The 22,041-nt window shown below is 36.4% G+C and overlaps 1 long non-coding RNA gene across 1 annotated transcript; it reads right to left on the bottom strand.

The window, feature by feature from the left end:
- Positions 1–10,030: 10,030 nt before the first annotated feature.
- LOC141562912 (uncharacterized) lies at positions 10,031–16,742 on the bottom strand. Its single transcript, XR_012488278.1, has 4 exons — positions 16,671–16,742; positions 12,242–12,360; positions 11,637–11,709; positions 10,031–10,177 (listed from the first exon to the last, which is right to left on the bottom strand). It is a non-coding gene; the product is annotated as an uncharacterized LOC141562912 (long non-coding RNA).
- Between the last annotated feature and the right edge of the window lie 5,299 nt (positions 16,743–22,041).

Genomic DNA, 22,041 nt, shown 5'->3' with positions numbered 1-22,041 from the left:
GAATTTCTCTTGCCTGGGATGATTAGCAGGAAAATCCAGAATGCATTTTTTGCATTCTCCTTACCTCATGTTCCCTTAACTTATTAAAGGAACAGACACATGGAATCTAAAACATGCACTCCTGGCCTTTAGATTATCTGTACTTGGTTTGCTGGAGAAGGATTTCTAGGATCCCTTTTTCTAATTTTAATTTTAATTTTTTTTGGTAAATTGACTTAGGTCACAAAATAGCGTGCACTACCTTTTTTTTCAATGCAATATGACACTTCACCTGTTTCAGTATTTTGTCCTATTGATATGAAGTATCATATGTTGTATGTTGGTTTAAGATGTGATTTGACTTGCTGTTCAATGATTGCACTGCTTCTTAATTTTTATGTCTTTCAGACTTTGGTGTTTAAGGATATGAATTTAAGCATATTGTAAAATTTTCAATTGTAGATTTCATTCAGTAACTCTCAAATATGCTTGAATTTCAATGGAAAACCCCTTGGTAGGAAGGGAAGGGTTGGGTAATGTGTTCACTTGGCAGCTAGTTCTTTGATAATTGGATTGTTTATTTCTTCCTTTTCTCTACTCACTGTACCCATACACAAACACACCCGGGCCTAAACAGGTAGACATTTCTCTCACTGTCTTTGGATTTCCTTCCCAGATAGGGAAGTGATATACTCTAGTTCTATCCCTTTAATAATCATTCTTAACTGTTAGACTTCATATTTTTATGTGAAGTTTCAGTTCATAGTGACTCTTATATCTTTGTTTTCTCTTTATAGTAAGAATCTAAAGAGTGCAAATCCCAGGAGAAAATGAAAGTGGTCCCTCAAAGGCATAGATCCCTTAAAACCCAGTATAGAAAAGAAGTCTATTTAATGTATTTGCAGGACTGTTAACTATACTTTTTAATCTCAAAAAAAAATCTTGAAATGTCCACCATCCATCAGCCTAGGATTTGCCTTTTGAAAGAGCCAGAAAGAAGATCTGTGATCTGTGACAGGGTTGAAGGACAAAAGAAGGTTTGGCTTTTCACCTGAGAGCTATTTATAGGACCATTTGAGAGTTAACATAGGGAGAGTTAACTTTCTGAGGCAGCGTCCACATCTGATGATTTTACCCTTATCTAGGATAACTGGCTTCTATCTTTGAACTTTGCTTCCAAAGTAATCCCTAATCCACCACCTTATTGTCATAGGTAATCAGGGGAGAGTAACAGCCATGCATATATCTAAGCAAGAGAATTGTCTCTTCCTATTCTCCAAAAGATTTTCTTTCCATATTTTCACCATCCATCCCCATTTTACTCCATATCCTTTTCTTTAAAATAACAACTCAACAATAGTGTCACTTTCTTCCTTTTCCTCTCGGTAGGAGAGGTGTCAGATATATGACTAGTAATATACAGAGGAATACTTTCCCCTTAAATTCTAATTGGATCTCATGATCTGAAAAATATAGTAATTTTATACTAGTATTTTGGAAATATTTGATCAAAGATGTATGTATATAATATATATATATAGATATATATAAAGAGATGGTTATACAAATATACATGCATATGCACATATATACACTTGTATATATGTGCAGACATATATATGTATATCATCTCTCTCTATAAATGTATATGTATATATCATTGGATCTCTTTCCATGTTGCTCTTTTTCTGAGTAATATTAATAGAGTACAGAATTCCCACTGTCTTTTTCATCTATCAGTAAATCCTTTCTTCAACAATAGCTGCCTACATGAGAAAGTTAAACATTTCAGTCTGAAGTTTAAGGGGGGAAGAAGGGATGAAATTAAGTAGGAGTCCACCAATTGTGATATATTTGTAAGGTTCTTACTACTGAGACTCAACAGCCTGACCAGCATTGCCTCAATAATCGGTTGGCCTTTTTCAGTCATGTCGGACTCTTCCTACCAAACCAAATTATAGTCCCTTTTGCCATAGAGTCTTGGAGTCATTCACACCCCATTGTAAAACTTCTTTCTCTCAACTTTGTTTTACTTCCAGCCCTGTGCCTTTTATTGGTCTTTACCTCTTAGTCACATTCGAGACTGAACCGATTGATAAGTCAAGTGTTTGAAACAGCTTGTTACCACCATTTGTATTTGGTGGTTCCCTGGGAAGAAAGAAGGGAAGGAAAAGATTATTGCACTGTTTTTTATTTCTTCATTTCATCTCTTGACTACTGAGATATAAGTAAAAGCTATTCTATCTCCTATATCCTCTTAGATGAACAGTAGATTTCCCTTTTAGAAACCAGTCCTTTTATCTTAAAGAAACCATCTTTTCCCGGCAGCCTTGCCCCACAGTTGAGGAGGAAAGTACCTGAAATGACAAAGTCCCCACTACCAAATATGACCCAAAAACCCCTGTCTTGTATGTTAAAGTATCACTGTTCATCTTAACATGCATAAATCAAAAGGTGAATAAATTGGATTTAGTTATTGTATTGTCATAAAATCAATCTTCAGTACCATACAAGCTCTGGGCCTAATTCCAGTTTGCCAGCCAAGAAGCATTTATTACATGTTTGCTATGTGATAATCGGAAAGGAGAAGAGGAGCATTAATAACTAAGGGGGAAGAATAAATATATTTCAGATGAATTTTGAAGGAAACTAGAGGGCAGAAAATCCTCTTCAGAGCTTCAAGTTTTAAAGAGATACAGCTTTTGTTCTTATATTTTGTGGTTATTCAGGTTTTTTAACTGTGTCCAACACTTCACGGGTACATTTGGGATTTTCTTAGCCAATACACAGAGTGGTTTGCTATTTCCTTCTCTAGCTCATTTTACAAATGAGGAAATTGAGACGAACGGTGTTAAGTGACTTGTTCAGGATCTAATGTCTGAGGACAGATTTGAACTCCCAAATGACTCCAGGCCCCAGCATTCTATCTATTATGCCATCTAGCCACTTTGTTTAAAGGGATAAAAATATTAAATCTGACCCAGAAAACTAAGGATGTCTTCTGTTAAGTTTACAACTACTTGGTATTACTATCTAGTACTAAATGGCTGAGATTTATAGTTTGTTTCTAAGGGAAATTTGAGATTTAAAAATGCCGTGAAATCTATTATTCAGTTTTTTAAAAAATTTTGGCATGGACATTTTAGCAATTTTTTGAAATGTACGTTAATGAACATTTTCCTTTAATTTTGTGTATATCCTGAAATGATGCCTCTCTGTTATAGAGTCATCCAGAGAATCCTCCTCTTCTCCATTTGGGAAAGTTCCATGAATCAAATCTGACCTCACAGTGAAAGATTAGATCAAAAGAAAAGACATAAATGGAGAGGAAGCTATTGGGCTGTTGTTTTAATGTTAGATCTGTGTGATACTAAAATAATATGATAAATTTCTACTAAACTGTCTCAAATGGATGCTGAGTCACACACAGCAAAAACCATACTGTTTACATACAACTCACTGAAGGTAACACAACCCTCATTCTAAAGGCATGAGCTTGTTGTTTTTATGCTCTCACCTTTGACACCTTCAGAAAAGCACATTAGAAGGTGGCAGAAGTCACATCTGCACGGATTGTATCCCTGCTATCTGAAATCTGCCTTTTAAGAATGACAGAAAAGTCTCCTGCTATCTGAAATCTGCCTTTTAAGAATGACAGAAAAGTCTGTTGGGAATGTCTGTGTCTCCTAAAAAAAAAAATAACATCATGCTACTGGCAACTTCAGATGTCTAATGGTCAAGGTTTTCTTAATTAATCACTGGAATTTTTTTATTGACCCCAGAAGCAATCCTAATCTGAAGTAGGTTGCAGACATTAAGAACTCACTCTGAGAATACTTTCTAGGCAGTTGGAATGGATCTAAAGGCTGTATCTCTAATTAATGAGGTCCAAGAAAAGTTTGATCCCTGGGAGTTCTGTTTCAATCCTTTAAGATTCTTTTTGTGTAGAGGGTAGAACTTTTAAATCCCCCATATTTCCAAACTATGTGGTTGTGTGCAAACAAGATGGCTACTGGGGTCAGATACTTTTTTACATTGAAAGGCACTTAATTGGTTTTCTTGAGCAGGAAAAACAACGAATTTGAAAAAAGTGCTAAGATCAATACAACAGTGCCTGTGCTTGGGTGAAAAACCATCTTGCCTACCTGTAATCTATTAAAAGTCATAAAAATGATATAGCAAGGGGCAGCTAGGTGGCATAATGGATAGAGCACCAGCCTTGAATTCAGGAGGACCTGAGTTCAAATCCGATCTCAGACACTTAACACTTCCTAGCTGTGTGACCCTGGGCAAGTCACTTAACCCCAATTGCCTCAGCAAAAATAATAATAATAATAATAATAATATGGCAAAAGGATAGACAGGCTACTCTTGCACTGTAAAGCTAGGTCTTGAAAGACTGAAATCAATCTGCAGAAGTGGTTTATTAAAAGGTTAATATCAACCTCACGGAGTGTTAGAGATTCTCAGAGTTCATCTAGCCCAATTACCCAGAACCCTAATTCCACATCTGTGCCATAAAATCTGTCATGCAGGTTTTTTTTTTCATTTTGGCATTGCCATTTTAGCAATTTTTTGAAAGGTGTGCTAATTCTCCTTTAATTTTATTTATATCCTAAATTTCTTGATATTTACAAGTCATTTGATAATCAGTTTTAAAAGATCAAAAAGATTATGGCATTCTTTAAATGATTAATGGAACTAATTAAGTAGTAAAAATTAGCATGAGAGAGAATGCTTCCTTCATATTTTGCCTACTGATTCTCTAAGACACTGTGTAAACCTAAACCGGCCTCCTCTAAAATTCATTTTTACTGGCCCTATAATTCACATCCAATTAACTGGCAATTGTGGTAAATATAAATATTTTTCTCAAGAAGCCATGCTCAAGGTTTGCAGTGGCCTGGGTTTTAAATAGTGTTAGGGCACCCTTTCACTGGTCTTAACTCCTGCTGTTTGTATAAGCAAACACTGTTTGTGTTTTATTTTTCATTCTGAAAATAAGGAGGCCTTATTGGGCAGAATCATAGAGCACAAGAAGGAGCATCACAGGGTCCAAATGACAGGCAACTTGGAATTTTTCTCTGGGAGTGGAGGGGAAAATACACATTTAGAAAATCTGACTATGAAGCAATTAAAAGAATTTAAGTCACTTTTGATTACTCATTTCACTAGTAGCAACTAGAAGTCACCAACAACTACAGGGTAATTATTATTATTATTAGATAGTTTAAATTTCCTTTTGATTCAATTAAAATATTTTTGTGGGATCATTTTCGTTCTAGGAAAAACATTGGTGGAAATAAAAAGAGACAAATGAATGGTAATTTAATTCGCATATATAGTCAATGTATTAATTATGTAATTCCTTTCTTTTATTACTTTATCCTTATGATGATAGGATAGTTATTGAGATAGTAAATATTTAAGAGGGTATATGAAGCTCTTAAAATTTTTTTAAGGATCAAAAATGAATTAGAAGAATCCAAGAGAAAATATATTTACGATGGATATAGATTGAAGGTTGGTTTGAGTTGTATATAATTCTAGTTTGAGAAAAGATTTTTGTTAGATCAGTTTCCCTGCCTTTTCCTTTCTTTGGCTTCCTCCCAATCTTCTCATCTGGCCTGGGATTGTCTTGAATTATTTATTAATGAGTCAACAGAAGAAAATCAGCATTCACTTGGTCAGTTTAGAAAATTTGTCATCCAGTAGGACAGCAGGCCATCTCGTCAACCTTATGGAATTTAGGAAGAAACCCTAAAAGATTTAGTTTAAACCCCTCAATTCACAAATGAGGAACCTAGGGTCTCAGGGGTTAAATGGCTTGCCCAATGTCATAAAGCTAACTACTGTCAGATTTAAGATCCAAAACTAGTTTCCCCTGGAAATCCCCTGATTTCCCCTAACCCAAGCTTTCTGCATATTGTTGGAGCCATTCATAGGAAGGGCCTTAAGATCCTCAGTCTTGGATTCATGGTGTCAGGTTTTAGAACCTAGTAATTCTGATTTGAATCTTTGGGTCCTACTTAGTTAAATCTCTTCTCTACTCTGAGCCTATTTCCTCATTTGCTAAATGAGGATGATAATACTTGAACTACCACCTACCTCATAGGGGGTGCTGAGGAAAATGTTCTTCAAACGTTAAATTACTATATTAATTATTATTACCTACCATTACTGTTATTATCATTTGACTTTGTTTAGTGGTATTTGGCTCTATTCCATCCTAGCCTGCAAATTTTGCCCAAGTAGTCATTAATACTAGATATTTTAAAACAAAAAAATCAGTGTAACATTATCCTTTGGGTTTAAGTCCTACTGAATATCCTTTTTTTTTTTTCCCACATAAAAGATTTGAAGAGAAACTACATTTTCCTAAAAGAGAATAGAAAATAAAAACCCTGAATCTTTAGACATGAAAAATAAATTGCCTGCTTTAAAACAAACAAAAAAGTTTAGATTCCAGTCATCAAGCAGATGTCTGTCTGTCTGTCTGTGTCTTGTTCTTAGAGGGGATGCTGGTGACAAACTTAGTACTTATTATATAGAACATGGTTGCTGTTAGACAGGAATAGCTATTTATTTGTTAAAATCATTTCACCTGTCCCATGATCTTAACTGTTCTTCTATCAATCAAGTTCACCCATTTGGAATCCTGATTAATTAGACACTAACCAGGCCACAGGAACATCTTGGAATAGTTGGGCCTTTTTCAAGTTGTTCCTAATGGCAAGCTGTGTGTGAATAAGGGACAATTTGGGGTTCTTTGCTGCTCTTCAGATCTCAAAAGGCTAAGACTGGAAGAGATTTCTAGAGGTCATCTGGCCATCCATCTACCTCCAGGGAAGACTGTCTCTCAGGCATGCATGACCCTAACTGGAAAGATATCCATCTATTCTTACACATCTCCAGGGAAGGTTTCCTTGGTAACCCAATCGTTTTCCTTAGTCTCTTCCTACAATTGGAAAGTATCTTGGCAGGTCTTTATGATCGAGGAACCTGGCAACTGTTGTGGTGATTTGGCCCATTGTATCAGAGTATTCAAATACAGTTATGTTTTATTCACAATCATTTTAGGATTCTACAAAACTACTGACAGATTTATTTTTTCTCCATAATAAGAGATGATTTTGTTGGTACAATGGCTAGTGATCTTAAGTTCTCTTAGAAAAGTTATTGCCATTTGATGATTGGGGAGATGTCAGGAAGAGTGATTGTTCCCGATCCCCTGGGGGAAGTCGGCCTCCAAGCCAGGATCAGGTGGCTTGACTTTTAAGTTAGACTGTTTTCTGAGACATTACACACACAAAGACTGAGCTTTTCTTGCCCCTCAAGCTATAGAGTAGGTGCTCCTTTATTAACCTCCCTTTCATCTGAAACAATAATTCAGAGCTTTCTCTCTCCTTGGGAGACTAGACTAGTTTTGGAGGGGGAAGGGGAAAGAATAAAAATTTCCAGAGACACAGCAACCAGCTAGCTCACTCAGCCTCTTTGTCTCCAACTTAGTTAAACAGCAGCAGCCTGCCTTCTCAGGGTTCTTGGAAATGATTTGAAAAGCTGTCATGTTGATGAGGGCTGAAAAAGGAGAGAGAGGTGCCTAGAGCAAACCAGGGTGGTTCCTTTTCTGACTGCGTGATTTGACACGTGCATTCCTACATGTTTAGAAGTGCTGCGATGAAATTTTCAAACGGTCAGATAATGGATATTCCTTTTACAAAAGTCACATTAAAACCAGGGGTTCTTAACCTTTGTGTCCTAGATCCCTCTTAGCAATTTGGTGGACCCCTTTTCAGAAAGGCAAAAAATAAATTATGTAGGATTACAAAAGAGAACAATTATATTGAAAATAATCATCGATGGTTTTTAAGTTCTTGAATCTTAGGTTAAGAACCTCTGCATTAAAATACATTTCCCCCCTATTGAAATTAGACTTCTTTCCTTATTTTTCCCATATTGGACATACTTAAGAGATCTGTTTGGGGAAAAAAAAATTCACATTGGTCACACCATGATGAAGAGAGAACCCTCACCCTCAAAGTACTGGATTATTTCCCTGCAGGCGCTTCTCTTCCCTGGCAAACATCCTGATGCCTTTGTGTGAAAATAGCCACAGCTCTGCTTTGAATACCAGTGCACACAAACTACCTTACCTGCTTAAAAAAAGGAAATTCTCTACTGTTCATGTAAAGACTGTTTAATGATTTGGCCCTTGTTTTAATGAATTGTAGGCACTTCTCTGGAAATATGTCTGAAGTATAGTTTGTGAAACATGTTCAAAAGTGTTTGATGTAAAATAAGCTCTAGACATTTACAGTGCAGAAATAAATAGTCAAAAAGCTGTAGATTGCAACTCTGGTTCCTAAGAGCCTCTGCCATTCTTGTGTCTTAGTAAAGTTGATCTGCTTTTCTCTTTATTTTCTTGCATTTCTTGTGTAATAGCCTTTTAAGATAAAATTATTAATACATATGTACTGGTTAATGCCTGTTAACATGGAACATGGCATTTTGTTATTTCCATGTGTTCCCCTCAGCATCACAGGGTATATAAATATCAATTTGCTAGGAAAAGGTCACTTGACATTCATTGATCTTCAAAAATGCATTTTCCCTCCTTCCACCCCATTTGAAAAGTATTATTGGTTGCATGGACAAATGTCACCATTTGCAGTTGTTTCGTACTTTCAGTGGTCTAATTTTTAAAAGTCAATAATGTCCCTGCATTCAAGCCGGGATGGCAGCAGTCATTGAGGGATTCTTCTGATAGAATATACGTAATAGTAAGTCAAAGAAAGGTTCCAAAGCATGGTGAGGTCTTTGGTCTATAGAAACCCGTTCGTTTGGATTTTAGACACTATTTCCACCCAAGGGAAGTCTTCTTTTCTCAGAATAGGGTTATTTGGTGGAAATTGGTGGCTTTTGATTTTTCTGTGTGTGAGTGTATGAGACAGAGTGTATGTGTGTATACACACCTATTACTTTTTCCTTTTAATACAACCAAAAACTAGAATAGTATAATGTATTTGCCATTATGATTGGGTTTTGTTTTTCATTTGCTTTTGTTTTCATTATTGTTCAATTATTTTTACTTCTGTAGGTAGGAATAGAACCATAAAAGCTGTTTTTATTACTGTTACATAAAAACCTGCTGACTTGTAAGAGGTGAAAGGGACAAATATTCAACAAAAATCCATACCAACAGTCATTTTACACTAGAACCTCATGTTACATGTTATACATTAGATTGATTTCTCTTGTGCATAAGCTATAACATCAAAGATGCCAAAGGGTAAATGAAATAAGCTACAATAATATTCAACAGAAGTTAACCTGGACCTTATGTTGTAATAATTTATTCATATTAGCTGTAGTCTTCTGTATTTATATTTTCTGTATTTATTATGAATGATATGAAAAAAATTGATGTATTTATTGTGGCTTATTATTGCAGTGTATATATTACAAATGAGCATTTTTAAGTATTAATCTGATTTCTTTTGTTAGTGGCACTTGTATTACGCTGTACTTTTTATTATATATTGTACAATATATTGTCCATTTGTTTGCAGCAAAGTAAAACAGGTTTCTACATTATATCAACCACTGCATCTCTGAACTTTGCATCCTTTGTAACTTACTCCTCAAACTGCAGCATAACACTCCCACAGGGTTACCTACAGGTAAACTTAACTTTATGTAAACCTTTATGTAAAATTGGTAGGTCATTTCTATTTGGATCAGTAGCTTTTGTTTTACATATAATTTTTTATCCTTTAACATTTTAAAATTAAATTTTAAAATTTAAATTAATTTTAAAAAATGACTCCAGGAAAGCTACCTCCAGCTTTCCCTACTCCGATTAATTAGGATATTAACAAATGCAAAAGCATCAGTTCCCAACTCCAAGCCACCTCTTCAGATTGTATTCTTATGCAAAACAAAATGCATAGGATGTGAACAATCAATCCCTAATTTAATTATCTGGGGAAGTTAGGTATTTCCTAGAGTAGTGTAAACTATACATTCATATTATTATAATGTATGCCAATGAGTTGACTGCTTGATGTTCAAAAAACTTTCATTCAGAGGCAGCACAAGGAAATGAGTCACTTTCTTCAAAAATTTATAGTCATATATATTTGTAACTAGTTTTGTGTTTCTTGCCATCCATTGGGTGAGGGAAGAAGAGAATTTGAACCTGAAAATAAAATAAAATTGAATTTTAATTTTTTAAAAAAGAATTTAGTCTTACATGAAGAGTTGGAGTATAAGCTTTTATAAGCTTATAATGTCAATAAGTATCACGTACCAAAATAACCAATTCAGAAGCTTTCAGAGGGGAGAGAGCAAGATGAAGAGAAGTCTTATAGAATTTTTTTTTAATTTTAACCCCACAATCCTTGGAGGTGCTGTTATTAAGGGAAAATAGAGGCTGAGTTAGGTTAAGTGATTTGCCCAGTGTTACATAACTGGTAAAATATAAGGTAGGACTTGAAGTGAAGTCTTCCTGACCCTAAGTCCACTCCCTTCCCCTGAGACATATACCTGCCTAACCTAGGTAACAGGTAGTGCAGGGCCAGATTGTGAAGGCTGTAAATCATCAAGTAGGTGAGACTCCTTTGAAGATAAAGATGAAGATAAAGATCTTAGAAAGATGAACACAATAGCAATATGCATGATGGAAGTCTAGAAAATGGAGTATTGAATCCAGTCCCAATGTCTGGGAAGTAATTTATCCATCAAGTCTGAAGATCCAAAACTTAGGCTGTCTTTGGGAAGGAAAGCAACAGTTAACTGACATTTCAAAGGAAGGAACAACACCCTTGGATGACTAGGTGGGAAGATGACAAAAGCCTCTTAAATAACTCCAAAACTTTAAATGTAGAAGCCCAGGAGAATGGGATTGCTAAAACAGAAATCCTGCCTGACAGACTTAATTTCCTTTTGCCTCTCTTTTCCTCATCCTAAAAATGAGGAATTTGGATTCAGTGAATCCTAAGGCTCCTTCCAATTCTATATTTGTGATGCCATGAATTTTAGGTCAGGCTAAGTTTGAAGTGAGATTTGGACATCCAAATAGTAACTCCATTTTACATACACACAGATTGTAAATAATTTTTTAAAAGTAGTAATAGATATGAGAGAAGAATTTAGTTCAAGTGAAGATATAGATTTTTGAGTGAACAAATATTGAGTGCATATTTTGTTCAGAATACTGTGAGGTTTGATACAAGTATAGATAAAAATAGGATCTCTGCTCTAGGGAACATAAAGTCTAGGAGGAGGTATTTGAGACACAAAAATCTAAAGTATGCATGTAAAGTGGAAGTTATGAGTGGGGAAGGGAATAAGTGTTTATTAACACATCCTATGTGACAGATACTGAGCTAAGCACTTAACACATATTCTATTTGATCTTTACAACAACTCTGAGAAGTTTTACAATTAAGGAAACTGAGGTACTTCAAGGATGAGTGACTTACACAGCTAGTAGTTAAAATATCTGAAGTTATATTTGAACTCAGGACTTTCTGATTCTATAACTAGTACCATACCCGCCATACCACCTAGATCTCTAGAAAACTAGAAGCCCAAGGTCCAAAGGCATTGGGGATGTATGTATTCTAAATAAAAAGGATTTAAAAAAAAGATAATACCTCTGAGATAGCGGCAGGAAATTTCAGTGGTTAGGTGAAGAAAGAGTTACTTCATCCTTTTATGAGCATGTGCCTAAAAGAAAGAGTAAATATGTAAAAATAAGTCTTTTCCAAAAAAATTATGACTGGCCCTTTTCACAGGATTCATATTGTTTAGTCTCCTTGGTTTAGGACTACATAAGTATCATTATGCAGGAGTCTTCATTCTTAGGAATAATTTTTCTAAGCTAGTCTAAGCTTCCAGGGGATATCTATTGTTAAGAGAATGGGGGTAAGTTATGTTCCCCAGGTGTCAATAACCAGGATAGGATATTGGCCATCACCAACACCAAAATGCCAGCAAGTCATGGTATTTGCCTCTTTAGCAAGCCAATTATCTGACTCATTCAGATGGAAATTTTCCTTTTGCTTGAATTAGCAGAGAATCGAAGCAGAAATTGGCCTTTTCAACTGAAAGAAGGTGATAATTGCCTCACTTAACCTGGAGGGTCTGGTGGCTGAGGTGAGAATGGTCTCCCCAACATACTTGCCAAATTATACCTGACTTTCCCTAGAAACTTTCCGTAGCCAAGTTGCCCAGCAAGAACAAGTTTGATTCTTATTACCTCTGGGGTGAGGAATAAAGCCAAGCAAGCAAACCCTTTGCTTCAGAAGAATAGACTCTGAGTTTTCTTCCCTTTCTGGCCAGCTCTAAGGCATCTCAGCACACATTTTCTAGAAGGACCTAAGGAAAGAAGAGGCAGCAGAGGCATGAAAATAGGTCTAAGAAGATGATTTTTAGTGAGAGGACTAGGTGAAGAGGCAGTCTTGGGAACTGTCCACCATTCAGGAGGCAGCAGCACCACCACCATTATCATCTTCCTCTTCATCCTCCTCCTCATCAATACTGATAAAGCTTTTATTGTGTGCTAGATACTTGCTAAAAAAACTACAATTATTATGTCTTTTGATGGCAAGGAGGTGCTGTTATTTTTCCCACTTTATAGATAAGGAAAGTGAGGCAAACAGACAGAGGTAAAGTGCCTTGAACAGATCTTGACTCCAAGTCTGGCTCTCTATTCTGCCACCTATGGCATTTATTATAAGGGAAAGCCAAAAACCAGACTAATAACAAGATTGCAGAAGTTAAAGGATTATTGAGTTGTTCCTGGTGTAGGTCCTATGTAATAACTTATCTAATAGGAAAATCATTCACATGTTTTAAATTTAGTCATTCACCAATGAGGTGATTGCATACACACAAAGTATTGAAGGTAAGGATTCTTTGGGAGTGGAAGGATTAGAAAATAAAGTTCAGTAGATTTTAGTAAGGCAGGTAGGTGAAGTAGAAAGTAGAATATGGTGCTTGGAATCAAGAAGACTCATCTTCCTGAGTTCAAATCTGACCTCAGACACTAGCTGTGTAACTCCGAATGAGCCGCTTAACCATGATTGCCTCAGTTTCCTCATCTGTAAATTGAGCTGGAGAAGAAAATGGCAAACCCCTCTAGTATCTTTTCCCCAAAAAGCACCAAATTGGGGTCACAAAGGACCAGACGGGACTAGAAAAGACAATAGCAGACATTTAGAAAGCATTCAGTGTTCACAGCAAAAGAAATGAAAGCCTCTGTCTCAATTATTTTGAAAAGTTCATGCTTGGGAAACAGTAAGTGACAAGGGAGTCAAAAACTGAAATTAGTGACCAGCTGTGAAATTCAACCAGAAACTTCTTTTTCTAAACCGTTAGCTTATTTTAAACTTTGCAATGGCTCCTCCTGCTGGACAATTTGTTGAACTTTCTTTAGGATTCTTCAATCTTAAAATAGAATTAAGGAATAAAGGATTAGATGGATAGGTAGGTAGGTAGGTAGATGATAGAAAGATAGACAGACAGATAGATAGATAGATGATAGATAGATAGACAGACAGGCAGATAGATGATAGATAATATGGATAGATAGGGGCCATCTGGTTCAATTTTCCCCTTTTTTACAGATAATAGCATGGAGGTCAAAAGAGAATTAAGTGACTACTTTGAGATCACACAGGTAATGAGCACAGATCACATCTTCAAAACCACATGTTCCTAATTCTAGGTAGGACATTCTCCCTATGTAAAGACTTGGGATAAAGGGCTATTTAGATTTTAAATTTATTTGGAAGACATGTTATATTAATGTTATGATAAACAATAATTTGTGTTCAGGACAATTAAAAAAAGAAAAAAAAACAACAAACAATACACCAGGATTCATCTTGGGTTTGTTATTAATAACCAAAACCTAAAAAGGATTAAGTTCACCTGATTAAATACTGCTTTCTAACAAATAAATTCACTAAGAGGTCATAGATCATCTACAGGTTGGACTAAAATGGTCTTTGGGTTTCCTTCAAACTCTGAGACTAGATGAGCTCTGTGAATCACAGAACTGGAGAATTGCACAGAACTTTAGCAAGCCCCTAGTCCCAATGTTTACAAGAAAATATTAACATCTTTGCAAATGGTCATTCGGCCCCTACTTAAAGATCTCCAAAGAAAGGAACTCAATCCATCCCATTTGGGGTATTATTAGTTAGGAAGTGTTTTATCATGTTTAGTTTGAGCTCTTTGTAACATCTACTCGGGGTTCTGTCTTCTGACGCCCAATAGAACAAATTTGATTCCTCCTACATATGCCAGTCCTTCAAATACTTGAAAACAACTATTGTGTCCACCCTGAGCCTTCTCTTCTCCAGGTTAAACACACCCAATTGAATTTTGAATATTTTTGAACCATCCAACCAATCCTACTTCCTTCAAAGTACTCACACTGCTGGAAGGTAGACATTTAAGGGCAGAGATGATAATACATATTTCTCTTCTTGAGAATCCTTTAGAGTGTGAGGTATATTGTTATAAGATCTTCAATAACGGCAGATCTTTCTTCTGCAATGATTTTTTTTGAAATTTGGAAAAAGTTAAAAGTAACTATTCAATCTATTTTACTGTATATATTATTTTAATTTTGTTAAATATTCTCCATTTACATTTTAATCTGATTCAGTAGCATTGGGAGTATTATAGGCTTCATGGACCACATGGGTGATACCTCTATAGTAGATTTTTGTTGTTGTTTTTATAATCTAACTTTTTATAATCCTTTTAGGAGTTTTCTTGGCAGAGATATTATAGAGTAGTTTGCCATTTCCTTCTTTAGTTCATTTTACAGATGAAAAAACTGAGGCAAAGAGTTAAGTAAGTGAACTGCCCAAGGTCACACAATTAAGCCAGATTTGTGAGGAAAAGGAGTCTTCCTGACTCTAGAGCTGGCACTTATCCATTATGCTACCTAACTGCTTCAGGTATTGGGTCAGCAAGAGCTTGGTTCAAATCTCACCTCTGACATTTAATAGCATCTGGGAGACTATGGACACATCAATTTGCTTAACCTCTGGGAACCTTGGGCAAATATCTAAGACTTTATTATAGAAGAATTGTAGTCTTCGAATATACTGACATATTTATTTTTAAAAATCAGTCATATTAATTTAGAGAGGAGCATCAGTAAAAGTTTTCTATCATTTTACTGTTATCAAAAAAACTAGCAGCTATTAAGAGGCTAAATTTTTGTTAAACTATGATTAGTAGGACCAGGGTTTACTAGACAAAAACATATTGACTTGAAAATGTTAGGTTTAAAAGCAGCTTTTGGTTTTATAAAGTTGCTGTAATGTAGAAGATTATTTATATTCTATCAGATTGGACTATATTGATTTAATTTCCACATACTTAAGTTGTCCATCTTAAATAAGCTTTTAAAAATTATTCTTTAGGGTTAACAATCAAAGAATTACTTCTGGAGGTCATATTATTTAGGTGATTCAGGATGAAAGAACAGGGTTTTTTATAGCTTTTTTATTTACAAGACATATGCATGGGTTATTTTCCAACAATGACTCTTGCAAAACCTTCTGTTCCAACTTTTCTCCTCTTTCTCCCCACCCCCTTCCCTAGATGGCAGATAGTCCCATAAATATGTTAAAGTATATGTTTAATTCAATTTATGTATACATATTTATACAGTTATTTTGTTGCACAGTAAAGATCAGATTTAGAAAGAAGGTAAAAATAACTTGAAAAAAAAATGCAAGCAAAATATAACAGAAAGAGTGGAAATGTTATGCTGTGGTCCACACTCATTTCCCAGTGTTCTTTCTCTGGGTGTAGCTGGTTCTGTTCATTATAGATCAATTGGAACTGATTTGGATCCTCTCATTGTTGAAGAGAATTATGTCCATCAGAATACATCTTCATACAGTATTGTTGTTGAAGTATATAATGATCTCCTGGTTCTGCTCGTTTCACTCAGCATCAGTTGATGTAAGTCTCTCCAAACCTCTCTGTATTCCTCCTGCTGGTCATTTCTTACAGAACAATAATATTCCATAACCTTCATATACCATAATTTACCCAACCATTCTCCAATTGATGGACATCCATTCATCGTCCAGTTTCTAGCCACTACAAAAAGGGCTGCCACAAACACTGGAAAAAGAACAGTTTTTTTTTTTTTTTTTCATCCCATAGGGGAACAGTGAGTCCAGAGCTCCACACCCCTCCCCCAAAAAAAGATAGATTATCAGTAGAGGAGGCTGGTATGATCTTCAAGAAGAAAAACACAATTCAGTTTGGAATTTAGTTGATGTTTTTGAGGCTTTTTTTTTTTTTTAAGAGAGAACTAAAAAGGGTTAAGTTCACCTGATTAAAGCTTTTAACCACCCTTAATGAGCCTTGTGATTTAGCTAAGATAAATTGCTTTGACCTAGAGGATGCCAGACTTTGATTTACAGAGCAGAGCATTGAAGTGAGAAGAGCAGCAACCTAAACCCCAAGACTTAGGGTCTAGAGGGCTAGTGTGCTCCCAGCTCAAAGCGGAGGAAACCGTGTGATGGAGCTGGTGGAGCACTAAATGTAGTTGTGGATCCTACAACATTTGATAAGGAAAGATGTCTATCAAGTCTCACAGCAAGTTAAGTATCCCCACTTAATAGTGCTAGAGATAAATGTTTACTCACTGTGAACAATCCAGAAGAAAGTTCTCTTTCCTCTTCTCCTATTCAATGCCTTTTCCTTCTGGTTTTTTTTTTTTTTTCTGTGGTTTTTTTTTTCCTCAAGGTGAAAGTGATGTTTGTGGAATGGGTACTTTGGATCGGGTTCTATGTTAGTTTCTATACTAAAGGAGCAGATCCTTGCCCTCTGGGAACCTAAATTCTATTCACATTTTTATTCACATTCAGCAAGTGCTGGTTTAGCTATTTAGATCTGGGGGACTGCCCCTGTTCCCACTTCCTCAGGAAAGCGCCCTGCTGCTAGAGGGCCTCAGCAAAACCGCAGGGGTCCTATTATTTATATTCTTCATTTGAAATTGAAAGTAAAACAAATATAGAATGTGTGTTGACTTGGAAGCACTGACTGCCTTGTTACTGCTACATAACTAGCATTTTGCTGGTATTAACTGATCTTTTTAACTTTAATTATACAGTGGGAAAAGTCTTGGGCCACATCTATTCCAGGTAATGGTCATTAGGAAGCACACTTGAAGCCAGTCATTTATTGATTGATTGATTGATTGCAAAATCTGTGCCAAATCCCTGGAATTTAAAGAGAAAAAGACTTGGATATGTTAACAACAAAGAGACAAATCATTGATATAGTCAATATATGTTATTAAAGGGAAAGATGTCAGATTTTTCGATTTGTCCCCAGAAAGTGAGGAAATGGAGAGAGATTAGGGTAGGGTATTGGGAGCCCTGGATTGGGAGCAAGAGAACTTGGGTCCCTCCTTCTGACTTGGTAGTAGTTGTTCAAACATTTTTTTCATTTATATCTGATACTTCATGACCCTTTTTGGGGTTTTCTTGGCAAAGATACTGGAATATATTGCCATTTCCTTCTCCAGCTGATGTTTCAGATAAAGAAACTGAGGCAGACAGAGGATTGTGGATTTGGACTCCTGAAAATGAATCTTCTTGACTCCAGACCTAGCACTCTATCCACTGCATTACCTAGATACCCTGGTTTGACTTGAACTAGGCAATTAATTTCTTTACATTTTAGTTTCCTCACCTGTAAAACTTTGAGGGGTGGAGATGGGGCACATTATTGCTCCAATTCCAGCTAATTCCTATGCTGTAGAGATTGGGGCTAGTCATTTCATTAGTATCAGAAATGAAGCAGAAATAAAACAAAGCAAACTATTCAAGGTAAAACAGGTGGTAAATCACTATTGGAAAAACTATCTGGTGACCTTGGATAAGAGACTTCAACCCTAAAGTCTTAGATCAAAGATTTCTTTAACCATTGTAAAAGATAATTTAGTCCCCTCCTTTTCTTTCTTGCCCTCTCTGGTAAGGTTATCTTAGTTGAACAACAAACCTGTTATCTTATTTCCAAGTATTTCCACAGAAACTCCCAATTTGGTTCCCTTTTTAGTCTTCTGTTGACTATCTGTCCTTTCCTTCCATATTTAGATGTTGACACACAAATTCTTCCAAAATGAATCCTTTTGGGGGATTTGTGGTTCACTAAACTATTAGAACAAGCCTGTTTTCTTTCAGTCTCTCAAATTATTTGACCTCCAGACTCACCTGAGATGCTCTAGGAACCTTTTCTCAGAAATTCCCCAACGGGGACTTGAATTCTGCTCATTCCATTACACCCTGATCCTTCTCTCAGCTTCCTCACTTTCTTTAAACAGTAAATTAAATTAAGATTCAAAAACTTTAGGTAGTCCTATTTCCAAGCCTGACTCTGACCATTTCACCATACTCCCTCTTGCTCTATTAAATTTTGTTTTAAAAAACTTGGATTGTGTTAGTGTTCTTTGTATATAAATAAAATGTCAATCTCACAAATAATCCTTATGGAAGCTGTTAAACCTGCTTCTCATTATTCAGCTGACTGAGGAGCCTGGCCCTCCTCTGCCTGGAGCAGAGCCTTTTCTGCTTTCCTTTGTAAGATTGATTTTAAGAGCTCCTTCTTGGAGAATTGCAGGGTAGCCAGAAGGGAGAGAGAACTCTTCAAACAAGCTTCTCCTATAGGCTAACTAATTGTGATGCAACAAGTCTTGTGAAATCCCCTCAGGACTCTGAAGCCTCAGTCTGTTGCAAAATTAGAAAGGTAATCTGTCTGAAGGGAATAATTATCTGATGGCAAAGCAAGGCTTCACCAATTTACTAAAGACCAGATTGAGGCCTTTGGCTTTTGTGTCAAGTTACAGAGTGAGAAAAGTTTTCAAAAGACTTTCCAGTTGAAATTACCTATTTAAAAGAGAAGTTATTTCCTTAGAGAGAATCAATAGTGGAGTATATTTTTGGTTTTTGCCCCTTTTTCTTTCTTCTCCTTATGTGCCAAAGTCAGCACTTGAACTCAGATCATCCAGATTCCAATGCAATTAGATGGTTTAATGGATGGTGTGCTGGGCCTAGAGTTAGGAAGACTCATCTTCCTGAGTTGAAATCCAACCTCAAATACTTACTAGCTACATGAAGCTGGGCAAGTCTCTTAACCCTGTTTGTCTTAGTTTTCTTATCTGTAAAATGAGCTGGAGCAGGAAATGGGAAACCATTCCAGTATCTTTGCCAAGAAAACCCTGAATAGGGTCACAAAGGGTGGGACATGACTGAACAACAACTTACAAGCTTCCAGACAATGCCCTTTACTCACTATAAAAAAACAACCTGAAATCATCAGTACTTTTTGCCCAACCATCATTTTTTTTTTCTTTCATCCTAAATCAGTCACTAAAAGTTTAGGTGTACTCGGAGCTTAATGGCCTCAAAATTTCTTATAATTTTGATGTCATGATTTATCTTAAAATACCTATTTAGTCATATTAGCCTATTGACCAAGCTCCTACCTTCTTTCTCACTGACCACAGGATGAAATACAAATTTTAGCCTGGCCTTCAAAATCATTTGTAAATTCTTTCCTCTGTTTACCTCTCCAACCTCCTCTCACACCACTGTTTTATTACAACCCTTTACTATACAGGCAAACAAGTCCATTCATCTTTTCTTGAAAAGACCAAGAAAACTTGTTCCCTTTCTTTCGAGTTTTGCTCACACTGTTCATGAAATGTCTTCCCTCTCTTCTCTACTGGTCAAAGTACTGCCTTCAAGACTAACTTCAAATTTTCTGCACAAAGCTCTTACATTAATGATCCTGGTTTAATTAACTTAGCTCAATCTTCTCTTTAGATTAAGGGCAACATGATTAATATTTTACTTAAAGTGAACTATACTTTTCCTTCTCATAGGTTTATTCCTTTGATGACCATTACCTGGAATAAACTATGGCTCAATGAAAGTCCTTACCCACTATATAAGTAAAATTATAAGTACCAGTTAGTACATCCTAGGCATTAGTTTGGCAGCAATAATAAGCATATGTTCCAGAGTAAATCACACACATTCAGTCTTTGCTCATCATCCAATGAAAGGATTTCGCTAAGTATAGGGCCCAGATGCCTACTGTGAGTTTTGCCAGCTGTAGGGTCTTCCCCACCAGCTAAAAGCCTAAATCACTTATCCTCCGCTACTTATTTGGTAACTTAACAACAGAGGCTGCCTTTGAATACACCTAACCTCCTCAGGGAAACTATAAATCTCTAGGGCTATGGATTTTTTTAGCCACCTGACAAAGGTGCCTAGAGTAGGCATTAAATTCAATTTCAATTTAGTAAACATTTATTAAGCATTTACTTCGCGCTAGGTAAGATGCTAAACACTGGGGATAAAAACAACCACCACCACAAAAAAACCAAACACAGTCCTTGCCTTCAAGGAGCTAACAATCTAAAGGACACTCAAACATCTATTGAAGTAGTGTGATATATAGTGAAAATGAGGCTTGATTTGGAGTCAGAGGTCCTAGGTTCAAATTCTAGCTCTGTTGTGTACTTCTCAGAGGAGATGAGCCAAGTCATTTAACTTCTATAGAATTTTTTTTTTCATATATTAAATGAAAGAATTTGAATAAATAACTTTTGAGGTAGCTTCCAGCTTTTAATCTATGATCATTTGAGAGTTGATAGGCTACAATAAAACTGTTTTTTTCCTAAAATTAAATTTGTATTATTTCCTCTCATTCTAATTTCTGAAGAAAAGATGGCCTTTTTCCTCACTAAAGCCATTCTACTTACATGTATTCTTGATCCCATCCTATCTCACCTTCAGTAGATTGTCTCAACATCATCACCAATCTCTAATTTTAGATCTTCCCCTCTCTTCTAACTCCTTCTCTACTGCTTGTAATATGATCATTACCCCCATTAAAAAAAAAAAAAAATGTCTCACTAGATCTTCCTATAATTATCATCCTTTTCCCTTTCTCAGTTAAACTTGAAAAATCAATCTTAAGGGTTAGCTTAAGAATAGAGCACTAAATTCTGTAATCCTGCCTCATATACTTAATAGCTATGTTACCATGGGCAAGTCACTTAGCCCTAATTACTTCCAAAAAAGAAAGAGAAAGAGAGGAAGAAAGGAAGAAAGAAGGAAAGGAAGGGAGGAAGAAGGGAGGAAAGGAAGGGAGGAAGAAGGGAGGGAGGGTGGAAAGGAGAGGAGGAAGAAAGGGAGATGGAGGGGGGAGGGGAGAGGGGAAGGGGAAGGTGGGGAAGGGGGAAGGGGGAAGGGAGAAGAGAAAGAAAGAGGAAGGAAGAAAAGGAAGGAAGAGGAAGGAAGGAAGGAAGGAAGGAAGGAAGGAAGGAAGGAAGGAAGGAAGGTGGGGAAGGAAGGAAGGAAGGAAGGAAGGAAGGAAGGAAGGAAGGAAGGAAGGAAGGAAGGAAGGAAGGAAGGAAGGAAGGAAGGAAGAAAAGGAAGGAAGGAAGGAAGAGGAAGGAAGGAAGGAAGGAAGGAAGGAAGGAAGGAAGGAAGGAAGGAAGGAAGGAAGGAAGGAAGGAAGAAAAGGAAGGAAGGAAGGAAGGAAGGAAGGAAGGAAGGAAGAAAGGAGAAAAGAAGGGAGAGAGGGAAAGAGGGAAAGAGGGAAGGGAGAAGAGAGAGAGGAGAGAGAAAGAAAGAAAGATCATGTGCTTCCACTCCCTTTTCTCACTATCTTTTAAATATTCTGCAAATTAGTATCTAATCTAATTACATTAGATGAAATGCCTTTTCTCAGTCTTCATCTTTGAACTCAGCTGCAAGATTTGACGCTGTTGATTGCCTTCTCTTCTTGTATATTCTCTTCCCTATGGTTTTTCATGAGATGCCTCATCATCCCTGCTCCTTTCCAGTTTCCTCCTTCTCCTCTTCTCTCTCTGCTCCTATTTTTCCATTCCTTCTCAGTTTCTCCTGCAGGAGCTTCATTCAAGTCATGCCAGTTTACAGTGGTTTTTTCCCAAGCTTCTTTCCTAGGCCCTCTTCTCTTTTCTCCCCTCCCCCCTCTCAT

This window comes from Sminthopsis crassicaudata, chromosome 3, assembly GCF_048593235.1.
Source record: "Sminthopsis crassicaudata isolate SCR6 chromosome 3, ASM4859323v1, whole genome shotgun sequence".
Taxonomy (NCBI): domain Eukaryota; kingdom Metazoa; phylum Chordata; class Mammalia; order Dasyuromorphia; family Dasyuridae; genus Sminthopsis; species Sminthopsis crassicaudata.
The sequence above is the reverse complement of the archived record's forward strand: the minus strand, read 5'-3'. Positions and strand labels throughout refer to the sequence as shown.